At 43.9% G+C, this 16980-nt stretch overlaps 1 protein-coding gene across 7 annotated transcripts in view; it reads right to left on the bottom strand.

Moving 5' to 3' along the window:
• Positions 1–16980, bottom strand: part of LOC306817436 (C-terminal-binding protein 2) — a 101117-nt gene that overhangs the window by 61085 nt on the left and 23052 nt on the right. The window contains exon 1 of one of the 7 annotated variants that reach the window (XM_079334298.1): positions 11634–11881. The exons of 5 other annotated variants lie outside the window; for them this stretch is intronic. The gene's annotated coding sequence lies outside the window, so the exon portion shown is untranslated. Of the gene's footprint in view, positions 1–7279; positions 7300–11633; positions 11882–16980 lie in introns of those variants that run through there. One more of the 7 variants, XM_079334299.1, reaches the window with a different exon arrangement.

Raw genomic sequence — 16980 nt, forward strand, 5'->3', positions numbered from 1 at the left:
TCTCTCACACACAGTCATCAATCACCGGGCGCTCTTCCAGAGCCGTCCGCTTATGTGTGTGTGTGTGTGTGTGTGTGTGTGTGTGTGTGTGTGTGTGTGTGTGTGTGTGTGTGTGTGTGTGTGTGTGTGTGTGTGTGTGTGTGTGTGTGTGTGTGTGTGTTACTGCGCGACTTAAAGAGTGAGAGTGACAGAGAGGGAGGAAAGTAAGGGGTGAAACGAGCGCTTGGAGAGGATAACAAGACCCACACAGAGGGCAAACCTTCCTCAATTCATCTCCCACTTCTTATCTCCTGCACTCATTTTCTCAGCAAGATACGAGGAGACAGCGGTCCGAAAAGTGAGTTTAAAACTTCCCTCCATGACCCCAATGCTTTTATTTCTAAAGAAAAGAAGATTAAAGTGGAACCCACTCTTCCAAAGTTTGAAAGAAAAAGTGTTACAAAGCCGGCAGTGCAGCCAGCAGGGCGTGAAAAAGAGTATTTAGGAAGGGACTTTGCACTCACAATCCAAACACAAAGGTCATATACATGAATCTTAATATTTAAGAGGCATTAAAAGTCAGATGATCGATAAAACTCCCTGCCTGCAGGGCCACAGCTCATTGAAAGAGAAACATTTGTGTGAGAGAGGCCAAGACATTAAACGTAGGAATCCATATCTGAGAGGGCCGGTCTCCCAAGGACGGCTGAGCTGTGAGCACAATCAGCGTCCACAAGCTCTGCTCAATGTCAGCCACACACACAGAGGACTGTCTGCAGAGGAGGGGGGGGGGGCACAATGAATAAAGACACACACAGAGTACAGTAATGGTTTTCTTTAAGGGCAGAAATGAAGAGCACGGAGACTGAAAATGAACCAAATCGAGTCGCTTATTGTTCCATTATAAGGAGCAGTGGAACATTTTCATCAACAGCACTTTCAGAAGATATACTGCCAATCTGGAGCCATTCGACAGTGAGCTTAACCTCGCGTCAAGTTAGACAACAACCCAGAGAACAATGTCGGACACGTAACTATCGTACCAAACAAAAACTTGCTTTCAAAATAAGGTTGGAGAAAAAAAAAGAAAGTGTTCAGGAGTAAAATGAAGAAAAGACGCTTCCCCACACTGTTCTTAAGACTGAGCCTTGCTAAGCTGTTTTCTATACTTTATCCTAAACTAAGCTAGCTATCTGCTGGCTTTAGTACCCTGTCTAATGTAAGTAAGAGAGTATCTCCCAAGAATTCAAACATTTGTTTCGCTGTGTGAAAACAGTTTAACCTAAACGGGAAACAAAGGGCAAAGATGGCCGTCCAGTATTTTGTGTTCTCCCTGCTTGGCGTGTTGTTGTTCGTCACGAGAAGAAGCTGAGAAAACGACTTTTCTACGGACCAATCAACGGGCTGATGTGCGTCGACCTCCACCCTTTAGGTTCGGGCCGGCTCAGTACGCTTAGCACCTGAACAGAAGGGTATATTAAAAAAAAAAAAAAGCTCCGGAGCTCCGGAGAAAAAAAAAAAAGCTCCGGAGCTCCGGACAATCAGTTCCACTTTTTGCTCTCATAGTGGAATTGTTTTTGTTTTATTTTGAAATTCTATTCATTCTGCAGCGATTCATTCGAAAAGCTGAACGGGAGAAAAATCAATGAGGAAAACACCCAACATTGTGTCTCTCACCACAGGAGAATGTGCAAACCCCCCCCCCCCCAAAAAAAGTCTAATTAAATTAATTTGCAACAGCATCATCTTGTAATTGGATGAAATGTAATGATGACACCAGCCTTGTTGCAATCCATCTTCCTATTGGGAGGAGAAGACTTAACAGAATTGTCTCCGTTGTGATTAATTGACTTTGTCGAAATAAGAAAATAATTTGCTTTGGTAAACAGATTTCAGCATCAGCCCTGACAGCTTCTCATTAGAAAGCAGTGATTACTTACTTTATTAGATACTTTCAGGAGGAAGGCCGACAGATATGAGGCAATCTCACAAAGACAGAGAGGGGAAAAAAAAAGTCAACACAGTTTCCCTTCACGTGTCGACACAGCTCCGTGTGATTTGGAAAGAGCTTTACGTACAGCCTCCTTGTGTTTTACACGGATTGAAATATGTTCGGACAGGGTGAGGGAGATTGTTAATAAAAAAAAAGAAGAAAAAAAAGACAGGAGACAGAGTGAGGGCGTCGGAGGATGAGTTAGAGAGACTGAATAATTAAAAAGGTCAGGCTACCTGCCTGCTGCGTGTCGCTTCACACGTGCGAGAAACAACACACTCGCACACAGTTCTGAGAGAGGCACAATGCACGCTGGGGAGAAGAGAAGAAAAAAAAAAGACTGAAGAGACAAGTCATTTGGGGGAATGATCACTTTCCCTCGAACACAGTGTAGTTTGTGAACTAATTGGGTGAATCCATAATTAATTTGCTGACATTAAGCCTTCGGGTCTGCTCCACTAAGACTCGGCTTTCTAAGGATGCGAGGCAGTGCGAGTGAAGCCTCCAGCTCACTGCTGAAGGGGAGACTCTTCCTCGGAGGCTTCGCAGCGCAGGTTCTGACATTTAGAAAAGATATTTAACGTGCGGTAGCTTTCCAAAAGGTGTCAAGTTAACTCACAATACTGCGGGGAATAGCTTAATGTAGGCCTCGATTTCCTCGACGCTACATTAAAGTGAAGGATAAAGCCGGGAAAATCTATACCCTGCATGTTCTCAATCCACATCACAAGGTTAGATTTCTCACCTGGCTGTTCTGTTATCCCAAAGATGGGAACACACCGATGCACAGAGATATATACCAGAGTTTTTCTATGAAGGCGACTGGTGCAGATAAGAGATATTTAGGGCTTTTTTTTTTTTAATCGACACAAAGCAGGAGTAAGTTAAGGTATCTGCAGCTAAAGAGCAATCTGTAGGTCAAAGCTTTTAACCGTTTCTGAATCGTACCCGTTAAGAGGTCAGCTCACAGCCACCAACGGCTGAGTAAAGCTTAAACATTCAGGTCAAATGGAGATAGAACCATTTTTAGCTACTTCATGTTATTCTCTTTGATCTCAAATCATTTGAGAGCTAGTTTTAGGTTCTGTGTAAGGAAACATGAGAGATTTTTCAGGAGAATTTCTCTGTTTCAATTAATACATTTTTTTTTTCCAGACTTTTTTTTTTCAAATGTATGAGAAACTTCAAATCCAAGATGGGGATGAGACGACAGGTGTTTCTCTTTTCGTTCTTTTTTGGGGTTTTTTGGACGGCCTTTGGGCTTTTATTTGATGGCAATATATCGTCTCCACTTGAGTGACATAATTATGAAATGACTCTTATTCACCGAAAAGACTTCCTGTCTGGCGACTCCGTGGGAACACGGCGTCACTCTCAGTTAAACGTTAAAGACACACCATTGATGGTGCTAAATTCTTGTTTTTTATTCTTTTTTTTTATAATTAAGCATCCGTAATAAAATAAAAACATGTTTCAAACTGTACATGATTGGCGCAGGAATGAATCCATCGCAGCACTTTGTGTGTCTGAGCTGACTTCAACATTTGTTTCGTAATTAAGATGAAAAACAACAGCTGCTGTGGCTCTTAACACAACACCAAAATAATATGACTCACAGTTACAGCTACAAACAGGAGTACGAGCTCGGGTAAGATGGAGAAGGTCTTTTGATTTAGATTTTTATTTTAATTGCGTAACCAAAAAAAGAAAAAGATGCTAATACTGTCGAACAATCCTTTGAAGCCAATCTAACCCCATGTGATTTGACACACTCTGTCAATGTGTCCTTTTAAGGTTGATGATATCGATATTGTAACTTGTTTTATGTCTGCTTTGTGAGGTGACCTTTGAAATCCGCCTTTAATCAAATGTATCTTTATCCTGATCTTTTTTTTTTTTGGTGAAAAGATAAAAATCAGTGCTACAGTGAACCACAGATTTTTTTTTTTTTCATTTTGTTCAGATGGAATAAAATCCAAAAGTATTTGGAGCGAGCTGGATGTTTTTTGTACAAACTGTGCTTTGACTCATTGTGCTGAGTTTAGTTTTGAACTTCAAGCACGGTTCAGCGAGAGGATGTTTCTTATCTGTGTTGGATGGACTGCTGGACAAAGATTACGATTATCTAACGGGTTATTTTTAGTAAGACGCCAAAATCATATCTCATCCAGGAGAGATTTACATGGAGCCTGAAGTGTGTGTTTATCTTTCGCAGCTGACGCTACAACCTCTTTGAATCTTGATGGAACGTCTCAATGTGAGTTCTGCGCTAATCCTCGCCAAGACTCGGAAAACACGCGCTTTAAGATGGCGTTTGGATAACTTGAGCGGTTACTTCTCCTGCTGACTTAATTTCCCTGCGGAGTTAGACTAGGGAGAAAAAAAAAAAGTGAGGGGGAGACAACTGTTAAAGTTATCTGAAAGTGTGCAGGAGGAGGGGGAAGGCACAGAATGATCTATCTCTCTAACAGCTGATTGCTATCAAACTCTGCAGCTTTGCAAGTCAAGTCAGAGAGTGCTTAAACTCTCCGACCTAAGGCAACACGTTCCCCCGAAGAGTCAAATTTGACTTGAAAAGAAATACATCCATCCTGCAAAAAAAATAAAACACACATAAGTCTCAAGGTTGTTTATGAGATTGAAATTACGACCCATTATTAGCCGCTTGTTATTTTCCTTAAAGAGCCTGTGTTTTCTTTCCACTCCAGCCCCATTCGAACAATAGAAGCCGTTTTTCCCTTTCAGATGCCGGAGTTCCTCCAGAGGTAAATCTGTCAGCACGGGGCCATGAGCAAAGACAGAGAAAACAGGAAGGTGTGGACACCCTGCAGCACCAGCCCGGCTCTACTATTAATATCAGCTTACATGGCCAGATCGTCAGCCCCGCAGGCAGGGGAGAGTGTGATTTCCATGAACTGAACGAAAGCCTGTGACAGCGTAGGAAGGTGACAGCTTGACACAAATATATTTAGCTCGGCGAGAGAAAAGTGAGTGCTTTCAAACTGCAGAATTGTTGAACTTGTTGCATCGGTATTGAAAATGTTCATCTCGGAATATACAAACAAACAACGCTTAAAATCTAAGCAACTGTAGCCCACCTTGTGCTATTTAAATTCAAATCAATAAATTCTTGTTTTTCAAAAGTTCCAGAGGCTGAGGTCATCGCTGTGAGCCAAAGCTGAAAGCTTCCTCCAAGTGCAGGAAAAACGCTCGCAGCGCGCCAACCTGGTGAGCACAGGGAGGGCGTGGCCTCTTCTCCTAAAAATGGTGACGTAAAGCTCGAGCTCGGTGTCAGCAGAAGGCCAGGCTCAGGTTCAGACAGCCTGCATGGGTCCAGCCTGCTCGGCCCCGGCTCCCTCTGGGTCCTTCCAGGAAGAGCCAGCATGATTCAAAGCTTCCTGGTCCAGGAGAACGAGATGCCCACAAACACACACACACACACACACACACACACACACACACACAGCTCAGCCCTCTCCCTATGGACACTGAGACGGCCAACTCCGTGCTGTACTCGGGCTTACATTGGGAGGGGGCCAAGTTAAACAATGTGTTGATAAAGTCCAGAGCAGACTGGTGAGAGGAACAGAGAGAGAGCGAGAGAGAGAGAGAGAGAGAGAGCACAAGGTCTGGGCTGAACTACACGAGGAGAGGAACTCGTACAGCCACTAACACTTAAACATAATTATTCCAGTTTGTCTCATTTTACCAGGTTTTGGCCATCAATCCTTTTGGTCACAACACTGCACTAACCACGATAATTACTGGGAACATAAGAACGTCACTGAGAAGAAGAAAGACATGGCAGAAACATAAACCGTCAGATAATTACGATTAAAATCAACGCACACATTGGCCTGGGTAATGTTGAAGAATAAAGAAAATGATTTTGAAACTATCAATCACATTTTAGAGGATCATTACCGTGGTTCACCTCTGATCCGCGCTCACTTTTAGTCCTAAGGAAATAAAGTGTGTCGGTTCAAGAGCCCGTCTGATGGCGAGTGCTGCCTTGCCCAAAGATTCTCAACAGCCATAAGGCAATGATTTATTTCCACTTAGTACCACTTTGTCACGCTGCTGATTCGCAGCTCAATACATTTTTTATTAAACAGATTTACTTGGCATTAACTACAGGAGTGTGTCCGGAGTGGTGGACAGGGGTGGCATGGGCCCCTTGAGCTCCCATTGGCCACCCTAGGTGCCACCCCTACAATCCAAGTCTAATGATTGGCTATGTGCCTTACCAGAGGCGGGACATAAGTAGAGATCCTCCTCTGGCTGTGTTCGACAGGCTAATGGTAGCACTTTCAGTTGTAAATACATACTTTGCTCAAACTCGTGCCAATTGCGTAGCTTGCCTTACAACTTATTTTTAAAGTCAGAGAACAATTTTCATAAGTACTTAAATGGTTACTTTGCACATACGTCTTTGTTTTTGAATTACTAAAGAATATATTTGCGATCCCGTCCCCCCTGAATTAGTCAGAGCCCCAGGTTGGGCCACCCCAGTTTAGAAAGTCGGCAAAATGGCAAATATTTTGTCACGTTTTGTTTTTTTTCTATCTGACTAACCAGTAAAAGAAAGTGTTCTATTCACTCAAGCCCAACAAACCCTTTTCAAAAGCTCTGTACTTGAACCCGTGCTCGTCCAAACCTAGAAACAGGAGCGGCCTGTATCCACAACAAACAACCATATGTGACCAACAAGGCCACCTTAAGACTCAGCCAGGAATACTGACAGTTTTAACACAGTCAACAGAAGAGCAGCAGATTCTAGATAGACTTTTCAACTCATGACTTGGTTGAATAGTTTGAGTCTTTTTTTACCCGAAAACCGTTTCATAGACTAACTAGCTCTATAGAGCACCTAGCTACACGCTTTTCTTGCACCAACCGACTTTGGTTTAGTGACGTCGACACGCTCTTTAAAAAAAGTCTCTACTTTGATGAGTACGGCGTTATCTGTGTTTTTACTTGCAGGCAAATCTAAGCAAAAAAGACCCACCTTCTCATAGACCAGGATATTTCTTTAAAGCAGCTTCTGCTGTGTGGTCCGTCTGCTCCCTGAGCAAAGTTTAAGCGGATGCATTTTGGAGAGTCGGAGTAATAACTGACTTTTACAGGAGAGCTTTTTATACGAGCCTCCTCTGATGGGCTCACAACACAAGGCTGGCCTCCCTCTCTCTTTACCACATCCTATCATCTCAGGCTCTACTAATGCGCCAGGCTTCGAGGGACTGCTGCGCACATATACACACACATCTATTACACACACATGGCTCAGTCAATTAGTCCAAGCCCAACCTTGCAGCTGAGAGATAAATGGTGTGGAGTCTCAGCAGGCTTTCGCGTGAAGCTGTGCTCCTTGTCCGCCGTATGTAGAACAGCTCTCTGGAGGAATGCTAGCCCTTCCACCGCGAAGAGATGTGGCAAGCGAGAGGATGAAGAGGAGGCTCAAAGTGCTCAAGCATGCTTTAAAATATGACCACCAGGACCCCCAAGTCCCTAATCGGAGCGGGTCTGAGAAACACGAGGAGCAGCGAGGAGTGGACGTTCTGTGGCCGTTGGAGGCCGAGTAAAGAATATAAGGTCATTGCTCTTACGCCTCGTTAACTGTTACTCTGTCGTCAAGATTTAACCCGTCTGCTGTGAGAGATCTACCACAAGGACAACATGTGGATACTGAGATTGGGTCTACATTAAACAAACTGATGTGAAAAAAAAAGGTCCTTCAGAATGTGAGATAACTCTGTGTGTGATTCTGCCAGCACAGCCAACGTTTGGTCAGCTCCGCTTATCGTCTGACTCCGTAAACCAATCTCCCTGGCTCCTTACGCTAGCTTACATTTTGATCTAAAGCAGATGAAGACAGTCTTTTTCCTATATACTTCTGTTTAGTTAATTGTTCAGATTGAAGGGACAAAAAAACAAACTGACTGCTTTCTATTAGGGCCCGACCAATATGCGATTTTTGGGGCTAACACCATTTTTTTTGTTTTTTTGTGTGGGGGGATCTGACACCGATATATCGGCCGATATCTTACTTTGATCCGTGTTTAATCAGATTAGAGACGGAGATTAAGATATGCACGTTAATTGCGTTGATCCTTCAAATGCAGTTATTGACAGTAGAGCGTAGACAAGATGTTTACTTAACCACTTGACACTCTGGAGTTATAATCCATTTAGCGCCCTCTGCTGTTGAAAGCAAGAACAACAACTGCTTGTGTAATTCAACGACACTCAAATGAAATTCTATTTGAATGGTGAATACAGTTAGTAACGATGGTGCATATATCTGTGATGAAAAATGAGCTGATACTGGTAGTCAATGGTTATGCTAAAATCGGCAAATAATCTCAGTTGACCAATGAATCGTTCAGGATTAAGGGTTCTATTGTTGATGGAACCATCAAAACAAGGTTCCACTCTGCTCATAAAAAGGTCACTCAAAAGATACTCAAACAATGCACACTTCACACGTTTATTCAAAAAAAATCTAGATTGTTTTAAATGAAATGACATTGAAGTTTTTGGGTTTATTCAGCAACACTTGATTGATTACGACACAATTCAAATATGTACATCCTTTATCTTGATTTATCTACTTGCCCAGCTTTTACACGTCTTAGGGATGTTGAAGGATTTGAAGCTTCAAACAGATTTTTTTTTTTTTTTTTGGACGTTCAAATTTTCAGTCTTCACTAAAAAAAAAAAAAAAAAAGTAAAGCTGTTCATTTTATCCTCTCTGCAGAGCATTTGCAAAAAGATTATTTTCTCCATGTGGACACAGTCATTTAGTCTCGGCAGATGGAAAAGGAAGAGAAAGAGATGAGTTTTCATATTTAACCGGCTCAGTGTGGACATGGTTTCATCCAGAGGAGGAGGTCTGAGCGGAAAGTATCACCTCCATCGGTGCAGCTGAACTGCACTATCTGCAACAACATGACGATCCCTTTAACACCTGACACACCCCACTAACAAGCCCCCCGCCCCCCCCACTCCCACCTGACAGGCTCCTGCTGATGTTATATAAGGCTCCCACTCCTCACTAACTTTTCACAAGCTGTCAATCCTATCAGTTCACTCACACACACACACGCACCTTTAAAATCAACCTCCAATGCAGGTGTTTGTGTTCCCATGAAAGAGAGAGTCCTACCACTGACAGCAAGATACACACACACACACACACACACACACACACACACACACACACTCATGCAGCAAGGTGAAAAATTACAGTGCGAGCCTGCTGGATTAACTGCAGAATAAAAGTGCTGATGGGCAACAAAAGAGAAAAAACAGCTATTCATCACCCTGGCACAGGATCAAACTCACACACTTCTCAGATGCCCTCCTTGAGTTATTGTGCAGCGCGGTTCCAGTGGCAGCTCCACTGATAATGCTGCCCCACCTGAATTGATTAGAGCTGGGATGTAGAATCTATTCGCAAAGATGGAGCTGCATCTCCACAATGCTGCGCGAAGTCTGTTAATGTGTATTTAACAACTACACTCTTTTTTTTTTCTTTTTTTTACCTTCCCTGTGAGGTTTTTTTTCTCTCCTCTCTAACAGATCATCAAGCATGCAGTCGGGTTAATTTACTCAAACAAATGCAATCTCTGCACGGTGGCTGTGTTTTCTGCTGGTGCTGCAATTTTAGGACTAAACAATGAGGAGGGGGGAACAGGGGCATCTACGTGAAACTTTAATCACTTTTTACAACGTTCAGCTCCACATACAGCTCTACTCAGGCTCTGTAATGTTTTAACTGCAGTCCGACATATCGGAGGTTTTTGCACCATCATTTGTCTCTGAAAAGATTTCAACGTCCCTTTTGCCTTGGATTCATGTGTCATGTGTGTTGTGACCACATGAAGAAGGAGGCGTGTTTTCTCTCTGAGGTTCAGATCTGTGGTTGACGTACTCAGCACTTTTAAACACGTCACAGAGAGCGTGAGTAAGAGGACTACAAGCTTTGTGTACTAGTTTGTTTGAATGCTTTATTTATTTCGGTTTTCCTTCATGTCAGCCGTGTGTTTTTCAAACGGCCTTTTGGCTGCTACTTCTATTCTTTTCTTAACTGATTAATTACTGCCTGAGTAAAAAGTCTAAAAGCCAATCACAGTTTTTTTCCAGATCTAAAGTAATTATGGAGATGACTAGTTCCAAGTGATAGGCCTGCACAACATGAGTAATATGTGGGATTCAATACTGCAATACCTAGACAAGTAAAGAGTGCTTATTATTCACAGTATTAGTCTGCCTGTCATGTTTTACACAACTTCTAGTCCTGCTAGGAGGTGTCTCTGAATCGAAAATAAATTCCTCAAAGTCCTTTTTTTTTTTACTCTGTGAAATAGGCTGATCCAGTTCCTGACCAAATGCTTAGGAGAAGGATCCAGAGTGAAAAAAGAAGTCCACCCTTTATCACAGGAGAAATTCAACCTAAAAGCCAGAACTCCGAGCGTAGCCGTTAGCGAGTGCTTACGCTTTTACAAAAAAGGTGTGAAAGAAACACCATTATTATTATACCCGGGCGCTCCCTCCAACACGTGAACTGCACAAGTGAGAAAGCATTGCCGGGGTGGGGGGTGGGGGGGTTGCCTAACTGCTCTGATAAGTGACAAATAATGATTTGGTTATTAATCAGTTCATCCACTTATCGTTAAAGAGTGCACTAACTAACTGAACACAAACTCTGCAATCTGTGCTCGACAAGCTGACGCCTGTTCCAGTTCAGAGTCTTCTCTCAAAGAGCAATCAAAGCACAATTTTATCAACAATCTGCACATCAAAGGAGGCTCATAAAAAAACATTAAAATGAATATAATGTCATCAGCTTTATCTTCCGACTGCTGAACATGTTGGATAATACCAGGGCTGTATGAGATAGGCCGTTTAAATGCATTAAAGTCCATGGTCATGTGTGAATGAGCGACACAAAGACGGGTGTGTGTGTGTGTGTGTGTGTGTGTGTGTGGAACAGCAGAAAAAGATCTCCTCCACGGCTCTGACAGTACATGGCCCCTACACAACGGGGGAGGAAATGCCATGAAAAAGGATGAATCATGGGATTGTATCCACACTGAAGGCTCGCTGACCGCCTCAGGGTTTAGGTCGTGTTGTCTGAGAAGCAGTGATGGACAATCCTGACAGAAACGCCAAACAAACCCTCCCCCCCCCTCGGTTTATAAAATCAAATACTGTCTTTTGTTTTTTTGTTGTTTTCTGTTCATTGAAATGTTAACAGTCAGAAACTCCCCCCCCCCCCCAGGGCATGTGAATCAGCAGTGTCCTCCATTTCAACCCGGGCGGGTCACGAGGGTCGCCACGCCTTTTAAAAGAGAGGAGAAAAGCCCTCGTCACAGCGTTACGTTTTCCTCTCCTGCCTGCCACAAAATGTCTCCCTGACACAAAGCCGTCACACTCGTATCAGCGCACTACCACAGCACTGCCAACAAATGTGACCTCCTTTCTCTTCCCCTTCCCCCCCCCCCCCCCCCCCACCACTGCTACAGAGATTTAAAAGGAAAAAAAAAACTCACCTCTAACTCGCCAACTTAAATCAAATAAATAAAAACAATGTGCTTGGCTCAACTCAACCAGACCACGAACAGACCGGAGCGTTCTCTCTCTCTCTCTCTCTGCTTACTTGGGCAGGAGATAGTTTCCATGCAGGAGTTCGCCTTCGACTTTTTTTCCTCGTTGTGTTCGAGGCCCCCGGATGGGAAAATGCGTTTCACCGTTTGTCTTTGGCTGGCTGCTCCGAGCACAAGGTGTCGGAAAAACTGCTCGCTGAAAAAAAAGGAAAGTGAGCCGTTTGCCGTGTGTTTGAACAGAGAGTCACAAATGTAGGGGAGAAAGAGGGTTATTGTATCAGATTGAGGTTAATTAGGCCTTTCTGCTTGAGCTGCACTTGTAATTCCAGATGACTTGATTGAATTGCTGGAGCCAAATGTCTGGAACTACACTTTGTTTTCTTTTGAATAGGCTCATCATTATTTCCATTGTGATTAATTACACGGTTAACGGGTAAAGAAAGAGTCGATCTGTTTCAGCTTCTTTACATTAATGGTTCGCGGCTTTCGTTTGATTTTATTTTATATTAGAAAAAGTATCGTATTGTATTGTATGTATTGTATCCCGTATCGTTTAAGAAACTTAAACAATACGGGATATTTGGGCCGGGAAGAATGGGTCATTTATTTCCTTAAAAATAAGTAATTGAAAACGCACATTTTTTTTGTTTTTTGCCTTAAAGACTACGTTGGACTCCGACGTCCCAGATGACCTATTCTACAACTTACTAAACATTCGTGGTCTTTGCCAACGAACGTTCAGATCAGCCCTGATGGATTCCGCTGCTCTCCCGTCATACTTCCTCTCTCGTAGCCGTTTTTTTCCCATCACGGTGGTTTGGAACCTCACAAACGCCATCAGCTCAAAAGCCTTCTCTTAATGAGAACATATCTCCAGTCCCCGTTTTTGTATCACCAGCCGGCTAATCTTCGCAACTCTGGTATCATCACAACAACGTGGGCTAACCGCGCTGGCGGAATGATATCTCAGCTGCTTTCTATTTGTCGACGTTCAGCATCAACTATTACCCCGATGACATGGTTAACGCCACGTCTTTCCCCGCAGTTGATTGTCGTCTTTTTGTTGTCAACGTACATCCAGACGTCACGTTTGAACTATTGTTGCCTCGTAGCGTGGACGCAAACAGAGTTATACGTTACGCTAATGATGCGTCAACAAATCCGACGGAAAGGTTCTCAGACGGCTGTTTCCTGAATCTAAGGACGTTCTTCCAGTGTGCCTCACTCTTCTGTACTGCTACAGTGTGCTGCACAGAAGGCTGAGAGTCTTTTTAAAAATAAATAAGTGGAAGTGAGTGTAACTGTAGGAACGGCTCTCAACATCGCTTTCTGGTTCACCAATTATCTACAAATATTTTAAACAGCCGTGTGGATTGTAAGAGAGTGATAATCTCAGGCTGACAAGACGTATCAGTCGAGCTTCAATACATTTTCTTAGACTTTGAATTCTTGCTTGTACAAGACGTCACGTGCAAGAAGTCATCAACTTCAAAAATTCTGCATTTTGAACCTTCAAAAATGGCTCGCAGATTTTACGAATTTTTAAAAAACGTCATCATCGCAGCACCTCGTTTCAGCCACTTTGTGTAAACGGTGGTAAAACAGAACTCATAATGTCTTGTTTGACCTCTTTCCATCTGCTCCCACAGGCATACAACAGTCCCCCCAGAACACACACACACACACACACCCCCAACTAACCACACACAGAGGTCTGCCCGGATTAAATCAAGTGCATGGCGAGCAGGGCCCCATTACCCCGCACAAGCCACTTCACTGGTTGCTTTACTGGCCAGCGTTTCCCCTCCAATTATAAAAGCACAAGGCTCAAGTCAGCGGGGGAGGTTGGGGGGGGGGGGGGGGATTCTCTCCTTGTGGGGATGACCTTTGTGAACTTGGAGAAGGGGGTGAGTGCAGGATGTGACCAGGAGGCCAGAGGAGGTGAGAGTCCAGTTTAAGAGTGTGTGTGTGTGTGTGTGTATCTTTGTAACCAAGATGAACACGTTTGGGAAACTTGATGCGGCAGGAGTGGACCCTCTTTTAGCCAAATTAAATTGCACAGTAATAGAAAAAAAAAATACAAGAAGGTGGAGGAGGGCGAAGAGAAGGAGGAGAAAGAGGGGAGGGGATGCTGTGTAGAGGAGTTGACAGTCAGCACAGAGGTAGGTGTGTGTGTGTGTGTGTGTGTGTGTGTGTGTGTGTGTGTGTGTGTGTGTCTACCCGGCGCTGTGTCGGCGAGGCATTAAATGCATGAAATGCATGAATTATTGTGTGGAGAGGGTCTGAATTAACTCTATATATCACGCTGAGTCTAAATAGTGCAGGGGTGAGGGGCTCAGCTGATGAGGGGGAAGGGGTTGAGATGAGTGTGTGGGGGGGGGGGGAGGGGGGGGGAGGGGGGGGGGATAAAGTAACTCAACATTTCTATCTCCTCCCATTAAACTTAACCACTTCTCTCTCTCCCCGGTGCCATAAAAGTGTCAAACTGACCTCTGATTTATTCCGCCCTTGCCCAAGCTCCTGTCCTAACTGTCACATGCCTCCAATTAATTTTTTTGTTGCTCTCCATCCCTTCCTTGTAAATGTAATGAAATTGCAGCGCAGAAAAACCGCTGACTCCAGTTAATGCACGATTCCATAATAATAAAAAAACAGGGAAAAAAAAAACAGGAAAGCTGGTCGCAAAAGCACAGACAAAGATGCTCGCTTGGACCATAATAGCATTTTAAAAGTGTAGAGTTCTGTCTGAGATGTAATTACCGTTATTCAGCGGGTTTGCACATCACAGACAGACCCAATCTCAAATCTGACTCTTAACCTCAGCAAACACACACTGTAATGTATAAAGGAGTCTTTTTTTTTCTTCTGACTAATACCGTTCTCAGATTAGATCGCCCATACTTCCATTCTTCCACCTACTCGTCACCCACTCAGCCGCTCCTTTATTTCAACAGAGACAGAGAAGTTGTTTGGAGCGGCTGTGAAGAGAAGAGGGAGAACTTTTTTTTTTTTTTTTTTTTTCCCTCCAGCGCTCATAAGTGTCCGATGCGAGCAGATGAGGAGATCAGAGGAGCGGGAAAAAGGCGGCGGTTTATTGAGACGTGGCACCCTAACCTGCAAACAGCGTGGACAAAGCAGGGCTAATTGAGTCGACGTTCGGATTAGCGCGATCAGAACTCTTGCTGAAGCATCCAGCAGACTGGAGAGAGAGAGAGAGAGAGAGAAACAGACACGAGCTGGCCGTTATGGGTGGGCTGCAGGTGCACAGCAGGAGGTATTAAATGGACTGTTTTGGTCAAAGCTGAGCGCAGCTGGCAGGTGTTGGTGCGGAGGGACTTTATTACCCTATAAACCATCCGAGACAATTCACTCACAGCGTCTTCTGCGGGCAGAAAAAAAGCCCCCCAATTCAATTACGGCTGAAACCCAACATGGAGAGCCCTGGGAGACCCGCATGGCCCGAACTCATTGTTCTTCATGTCACCTTCCTAAGCAGGAAGTCTAACGGCAGTTGAAGCAGAAAGGAAAGTAAACTCCAGACAAACGCTTATATTTAAGTAATACCTGGGAATCTGAGGATTGATTTGCTCTCGAGGGCGACTAATAAGTCCTTTGTTGGCGTGAGGGAAGGATTCAAGCGAGCTGCAGTGATTGATTGACGTGTTTGGGACAATTAGACGCTCAAGAAAGCGACTGTTTCCCGTTTGTTTTGTTTGTCCTTTGTTTGTGTACATGGAGAAGATTCATTAGGCCTCTGCGTGGAGGATTTGAGGTCTGCGGAGCGAGTGAGACCCAGCCCAAGTGAAGCATGTCAAATTAGGAAGGGGAAAAAAAAAAATCAAGCCGCAGCTACTGGGACTCATTAGGACCTCAACAAACAGCGTTTTGTTGTGAATGTGCGCGCCTGTGTTCCCAGTGTGTGCTAATAGAACAAGGGAGTAGCGTCGGGGTTGGTGTGGTTTTTAAGTTATTTTCATCATAGCAGTTTGTTTTATGAGGCGACGGAGCTGAGAGACTCCGCAAACAACTTTAATGAAAGTGAGGATCCAGAGGCCTCATGGGAAAGCGGGAACGCTGAGCCGATGCTCCAACAGAATAACCGACGAGCTGAGAAATGAGAAGTATCAGGTGACTTTGGAAAAGCACCCAAGTTTTCCCGCTGACAAAAAAAAAAAAAAAGTAACCCAACAAGGACATGCAGGATTGTGGATTCAAAGCACCTCTTTGTGAATCTAATGAGCAGGAGGATTAAGTGAGATGTCAATCATTACTTAAAAGTGGGGAACTTTTCTGTTTTTAAACACCAGTGTTGGTGTGCTGGATGTGGATTCTGGCTCTGCACAGCTGTAATTAAATAAATCTGATATTCTAAAAACCCAATATTATCACAGCAAGTTCCACCACTTCATTCACAAACTGTCTCGCCGGTTTTAAACAGGAGGGTTTGGAATTAAGAGGGGAATTAACAATCACCACTGCAAAAATAGTCTTTGGAGACACAAATGTTTTTAGCTGACTGAAATCGAAACGCGCATATTCTGCCATTTAACAAAAGCAACACGCTTCATTTGATGAACTTCAATGGAGGGCTTCACTCATCGTCAGATGTTGATGATTCATAAATGAACCTGAAAAGGTATTTCCGTCAGATAGCCTAGCGGTTATGTCAGTCGCCCCATGTATGGAGGCTATATACATTGTGTTCCATTCACCTGGGAGCTGGGAATGGCGTCACACTCGAGTTCCAGTTGCAAGTCGGAAAAGCAACACGGTGCACCTTTGTTTTGTTAGCTGGTAACAACACACTCCGTGATAGTTTGTGCTCAAAAATAAAATGTCAACATGTCCACAGATAGAACTGTCACGATAGAGAAGCAAGATGCTAATAAAAACTATAGTTAGCTTTAGCGTATGGTTGATGCACGCAGCCGCCATGTTGGATTCAAATTTTCTCTGACTTTCCGACTAGTAAAAACGATTTCAGGGGGCGTTCCAGTCCACACTTCTGACGGGGGAACTTGGAATTTCCCACTTCCAAGTTCAACTGGAAGGTAGAAATGGTACTCATCCCGGTGGCCGTGGGTTCGAATCCTACCTCGGCCTCTTTGCTGCACATCATTCCCCGCACCCTCATAACTGTCTGCACCGGCAGCAGCGGGGACTCTCTGTTGGTTTTAAAGCTGTAAAAAAAAAGGTTGTTTCTCACCATCACAGCATAACCCATCCAGATTTAGAGCTCCGTATAGATTGGCAGATTCGTCTTGTGTTCTGTGTAAACACAATGAAAGGCAGCGAGGGGCCTGAATTTGTTCTGTTGCTCTACAGCGGTGCCCTTGCCGTTGGGGAATTCAATGTGCAGTCTGGAGATGGTACATCTTCTGAGACGGTGAGGAAGTTGTG

The sequence above is a fragment of the Symphodus melops genome, assembly GCF_947650265.1.
Source record: "Symphodus melops genome assembly, chromosome: 21".
NCBI lineage: Eukaryota > Metazoa > Chordata > Actinopteri > Labriformes > Labridae > Symphodus > Symphodus melops.